The 6,463-nt window shown below is 36.7% G+C and overlaps 1 non-coding gene across 1 annotated transcript; it reads right to left on the bottom strand.

Annotated features, from left to right (window-relative positions):
• Window positions 1–1,339: 1,339 nt before the first annotated feature.
• LOC128040148 (small nucleolar RNA R71) lies at window positions 1,340–1,446 on the bottom strand. The gene has a single exon (XR_008194808.1). It is a non-coding gene; the product is annotated as a small nucleolar RNA R71 (small nucleolar RNA).
• Window positions 1,447–6,463: the final 5,017 nt, after the last annotated feature.

Raw genomic sequence — 6,463 nt, 5'->3', positions numbered from 1 at the left:
CGATCCTAACCAGACGACGGCTAATGGACGCATAATTGAAATGTGAATGCTTATTTTAGATCCTAACATGATTAAATTGTAGGTTGCATAACAACTCTAACCAAGCTCTGTTATCTGCATAGTTTTTAGATTTGTTTGATTAAATTGTTGCAAACCCAACACGTCTTTGTTACGTCACACGAATGCTAAGATACCCTTAGTAAATAAGGATCAGTAAAATGTGTATTTACTAGGTAAAGGATTCTGAAAGGACCTAATGTGGTTTCCAAACTCATGAAAGATCGAGTTGCCATGGAATGTATTTCCGAATGCTATTAAGCATGTTGATAATAAATTGAGTTTAATTAAAGTAATTGTCCTAGTTTATTTATGTTATAATTGTTGCAAATTTTTTTTAATTTTTCTAAAATCGATTTCATTCATATAGTTTGCATACTTAGGATAATTTGCATTAGGGATCATTGCATTTAGTTTAATATATTTTAATCACCACTTCTCAACTATATTGTGTTTTTATTTACCAAATTGTTAATATAATTTTACAAATTAAGTGACTTAGCACAAATACAATCCTTGTGGAGACGATAACTCGATACTTACTTATTACTTGATAACGACTGTGTACACTTGCACAAACCTAAGTGCTACAAGTTTTTGACGCCGTTGCCGGGGATTGTCAACTGTTTCCATAGTCATTTTTTATGGAATTATTTATTTTCAATTTGATTTATTTCTAACATTACTAAGTTATTCTTTTTAATTTTTGTGATTTTCTTTTTAGGTGTTTATGAGCAAAGATCGAATTATCGATTTACTCCCTGTAGACCCTGAAATTGAGCGAACTTTTAGACAAAGAAGACATTAACGAACAGCTCAAAGACAAGTCGAGATGGACCTTGGAGATTAGAATTAAGACCAAGGTAATAAACCCAATCATGTACGAAATCCTATCCTCATTGTCGATGATAGGGATCGATGCATTAGACAATATGCTGGGCCAATTTTCAGTAAGTTAAACCTAGGAATTAGAAGGCCAAATATTGAGGCGACCAGGTTTGAATTGAAACCAGTCATGTTTGAAATGCTACAAACGGTGGGCCAATTTAGTGGTATACCCTCGAAAGATCCACATCTCCACCTTCGATTGTTTATGGAGGTGAGTGATTCATTTAAGATAGCCGATGTGACTAAAGATGCACTAAGGTTGAAGTTGTTCCCGTACTCATTACGAGATCGAGCACGAGCATGGCTCAATTCATTGCCACTAAGTTCCATATCTACATGGAAAGAACTAGCAGAGAGATTTTTGGTTAAGCATTTCCCACCTAGCAAAAACGCTAAGTTAAGGAACGAGATCACAATTTTCCAACAATTGGATGACGAGTATTTGTATGAGGCTTAGGAACGACTCAAGGTGTTACTTCGTAAGTGTCCTCATCTTGGGATTCCTTATTGTATCCAGTTGGAGACATTCTATAATGGTCTGAATGCATATACAAGATTGATGGTGATGTTTCTACGAATGGTGCAAATTTGTCTAAGTCTTATAATGAGGCTTATGAGATCATCGAGAGGATCGCAAGTAATAACTATCAATGGCCAACAAATTGAACAGCTTCAGGAAGATGCGTAGCCGGAGTTCATGAAGTTGCCTCCTTCACTTTGTTATCAGCTCAGGTATAGTCTATTTCCTCTATGTTAAAATAGTTAACCGCTAATAGTACTAATAATTTTGTAGCTCAGCCACCAAGTCCGTTGGAAATAGTTTCCTGTGTGTACTATTGGGAAGGTCATTCTTTTGAGAATTGTCAATCAAATCCTGAGTAAGTGTATTACGTGGAGAGCCAATATCAAAATAGGAGTGGACAAGGACCCCAGTCTAACTTCTACAATCCTTCATGGCGTAATCATCCTAGCTTTTCTTGGAGCAACCAAGGAAATGGACTGAATAAAAACTTATTACAGCAATGACCCAACCAATCTCAAGGGTATAATCAGCAAGCTCCAAAACCACCTCAAGTTGAGGCATCAAACAAGTTGGAGAACTTGTTGAAAGCATACATGGCAAAGAATGATGCTTTGACCCAAAGCCAATCAGCAACACTGAAAAATTTGGAAAACCAAATGGGTCAGTTAGCTACGGAGCTACGTAATAGACCGCAAGGAACCTTGTCGAGCGATGCTGAGAATCCAAAAAATTTGGGTAAAGAACATATCAAGGCAGTGGCATTGCGAAGTGGTAAAATTCTAGAACCCCGATTGATTGATGTCGAAGATAAGCCCATTGAGAAGAATGAACCAGCTGTTGAAGTTCCTACACCAAAGGAATCAGAATCTGAAAGTCTGACAAGGTAAACCCTGATTTAGTGAATTAAGATATTTTAACATCTTCTTTGGATGCGGATTTACCTACTCAAAAAAGTTGTCTGGTTCAACCAAAAGTTCCATCACCTCCATATTCGCAAAGATTGCAGCAACACAAGTAGAAACAAGAGGTGCAATTCAAGAAGTTTTTGGATGTTCTGAAGCAGTTACACATCAATATTTCGTTGGTGGAGGCTTTAGAACAAATATCGAATTATGTGAAGTTTGTGAAGGATATACTGTCCAAGAAGAAATGACTGAGTGAGTATAAGACTGTTGCCTTGACAAATGAGTGTAGTGCATTCCTGCAGAATAAACTACCACTGAAATTGAAAGACCCATGAAGCTTTACTATATACCCTGTAACATTGGTGACTCCTACTATGGTAAAGCTTTGTGTGACTTAGGAGCGAGTATCAACTTGATGCCTAAGTCTATCTTGAAGATGTTAGAGATAGGTGAAGTAAGACCTACAACTCTGATGCTTCACCTAGCGGATCGATCTTTAGCATATCCCGAAGGAAAGATCGAGGATGTTTTGGTAAGAGTTGATAAATTTATTTTTCCTGAAAATTTCATTATCTTAGATTTTGAAGCAGACAAGGAAGTGCCGATCATCCTTGGGAGACCTTTCTTAGCCACAGGAAGAACATTAATTGATGTGCAGAAATGAGAACTCATCATGCGAGTTCAAAATGATCAGGTAACCTTTAACACTCTTAAATCGATGAAATTTCCCGATTCGAAAGAGGAGTGTTCAATTATAGAAGAGATAGAAACCTTGGTTTCTCTGGAAAGAAATTTTGAAAAAGATCCATTGGAGAAAGCCTTAGATCTTGACCCTTTGGAGGATAAAGAAGGTGAAGAAAACATGGCTTTGATGGAAGTCAATCTGGGAAATTTTATTCAATCCACACGGTTTGAATCGTTGGAGTTAGAAGTTAGAGAATTTGTGCAACCCAAGTTGTCAATTGAAGAACCACCTAAACTAGAACTAAAGGTACTTCCTTCTCATTTGAAATACATTTATTTAGGTGATTGTTCTACTTTGCTTGTGATTATTTCAGTGAAACTGACGAAAGATCAAGAGGAGCAACTAATTGCTGTTCTAAAGAAATTTAAGAAAGCAATTGGTTGGACCATAGCTGATATTCGACGTATAAGCCCTTCTTTTTGCATGTAGAAAATCCTTTTAGAAGAAGGTGAAAAAGCTCGAATTGATGGGAAAATGAGGCTCAATCCTATTATGAAAGAATTTGTGAGAAAGGAAGTGATCAAATGGTTAGATGCAGGAGTCATCTATCCTATTTCAAATAGTTCGTGGGTAAGTCCGGTGTAGTGTGTGCCGAAGAAAGGTGGAATCACAATTGTTGAAAATAAGCGTAACGAGTTAATTCCAATGAGAACTGTTACCGGTTGGAGAATCTGCATTGATTACAGAAAGTTGAACAAAGCCACTAGGAAGGACCATTTTCTGTTGCCTTTTATGGATCAGATGTTAGATCGACTGGCAGGTAATTAATTCTATTATTTTTTAGATGGCTATTTGGGATATAACCAAATACTTATAGCTCCGAAGGACCAACATAAAACAACCTTTACTTGTCCATACGACACGTTTGCTTTTAGGCAAATGCCTTTTGGTTTATGCAATGCACCTGCAACTTTTCAACGATGCATAATGACAATATTTACTGATATGGTTGAAAATTTTGTTGAGGTTTTCATGGATGATTTTTCTGTTTTTGGTAACACTTATGATATCTATTTGATTAATTTGGCTAAGGTACTGAAGAGATGCGAAGAGATGAATCTTGTCCTTAATTGGGAAAAATGCCATTTTATGGTCAAGGAAGGGATTGTCTTAGGTCATAAGATCTCAAAGAAAGGAATTGAAGTCGATAAAGCAAAGGTGGACGTAATTGAAAGATTACCAGCCCCAATGAATGTAAAAGGAGTCAGAAGTTTCTTAGGCCATGCCAGTTTTTATCGAAGGTTTATCAAAGATTTCTCGAAAATTTCTAAACTGTTGTGTTTGTCGATAGAGAAAAATACAGTGTTTGATTTCAACAAAGCATGTTTGAAAGCTTTTGAAGAGCTAAAGAAGCGGTTAATCTCAGCTCCAATAATTGTTACACCTTATTGGAACTCACCTTTTGAGTTGATGTGCTATGCAAGTGACTATACCGTTGGAGCTGTGATGGATCAAAGAAGAAATAAAGTGTTTCACCCTATTTACTATGCAAGTAAAACTTTGACGGGAGCCCAATGCAATTATACGATAACCGAAAAAGAACTCTTCGCTACAGTTTTTGCTTTTGAAAAATTCCGCTCATATCTTATAGGTGCCAAAGTTACAGTATTTACTGACCATGCGGCCATGCAAAACCATGCGGCCATGCAAGGTCAAATTCTTGGTTTTGCATTTACTGACCATGCATGGCCGCTCATATCTTGCTCATGAAGAAAGATGCAAAACCAAGGCTAATTCATTGGATACTTTTACTCCAAGAATTTGACCTTGAGATCCAAGACAGAAAAGGTGTTGAAAATCAAATAGCTGATCATCTATCGAGGTTGGAGCAAAATGAGGTAACAAAGTCATGTGTGCCTATCAATGAGAATTTCCCAGATGAACACTTATTTGAGCTAAATCGAATTCCTGAAATACCCTGGTTTGCTGATTTTGCCAATTATCTTGTGTTGGAATAATTCCTCGAGAAATGACATACCAACAAAGGAAAAAATTCTTTCTTGATAGTCAGTATTATTTTTGGGAGGATCCATTTTTGTTTAAACAATGTGTAGACAATATAATCTGAAAGTGTGTAGCTAAAGTGAGATTGTTGAGATATTGTATCATTTCCATTCATCTCTAAGTGGGGGACACTTTGGTGGTTCACGTACTGTAGCAAAGATTTTGCAAGCAGGTTTGTTTTGGCCTACACTATTTAAAGATACTTATGCTTATGTGAAGAATTGTGATAAATGCCAAGGGACTGAAAATATATCAAGGAGGAATGAGATGCCCTTGACAAACATTTTGGAGATTGAATTGTTCGATGTATGGGGCATTGATTTCTTAGGCCCGTTTCCTTCTTCATATAGGAACAAATACATCTTAGTTCTTGTAGTGGGTTGAAGCTGAAGCATACCCTACAAATGATGCTAAGGTAGTCATGTGATTTCTATATAAGCATGTGTTTACATGATTTGGGACACCAATAGCTATTATTAGTGATGAAGGTTCTCACTTTGTGAACAAATGGCTTAAGTGGTTGCTTGATAAATATGATGTGAAGCATAAGATTGCTACTGCCTATCACCCCATTCTAATGGGCAAGTTGAAAGAGTGAATCGCTAAATCAAAAGTATCCTTGAAAAGGTAGTATGTCCTAGCAGAAAAGATTGGTCTCGAAGGCTCGATGATGCATTATAGGCCTATCGAACAACATTTAAGACTCCGTTAGGAATGACTCCTTATCGGTTAGTCTTTGGAAAGGCATGTCATTTGCAATTAGAGTTGGAGAATAAAGCTCACTGGGCTTTGTAGCAGTTGAACTTTGATCTTAATCAAGCCGGTGAGAGAAGGATGTTACAACTTGACGAGTTGGAAGAGCTGAGGTTGTTTTCCTATGAGAATGCCAAAATGTGTAAAGAAAGATCAAAGAGATGGCATGATAGTCATATAGAACCTCGCGAGTTTAAAAAAGGTCAGAAGGTTTTGTTGTTTAAATTAAGGTTGAAGTTATTTCTTGGAAAGCTTAAATCCCGATGGAAAGGACCTTATACCATCTACCGAGTTTATCCTTATGGTGCGACAATTACAGAGGTACGTTTAAAGTTAGTGATCAACGTCTCAAACACTACTGGGATGGTGAAGTTGAGCGAATTGAATCCTCGCTCAAATTAGCAGACCCTCAATTTTTCATGAACTCAATTTGTAAATAAATAAATAATTAGAATTTATTTTCTTAACTTATTACATTTAATTAATTCTGTCTAAGGAGATTGGAACTTAAGCGGGATCGCTGTGACCCCTCCGACCTTTCCTGGGAATTAATTTGATGTAATTGTTAAGAAGAAATTTTCTAATAAA

Source organism: Gossypium raimondii, chromosome 3 (assembly GCF_025698545.1).
Source record: "Gossypium raimondii isolate GPD5lz chromosome 3, ASM2569854v1, whole genome shotgun sequence".
NCBI classification, from domain to species: domain Eukaryota; kingdom Viridiplantae; phylum Streptophyta; class Magnoliopsida; order Malvales; family Malvaceae; genus Gossypium; species Gossypium raimondii.
Note: the sequence above shows the minus strand (reverse complement) of the source record. Positions and strands in the feature narration are given on the sequence as shown.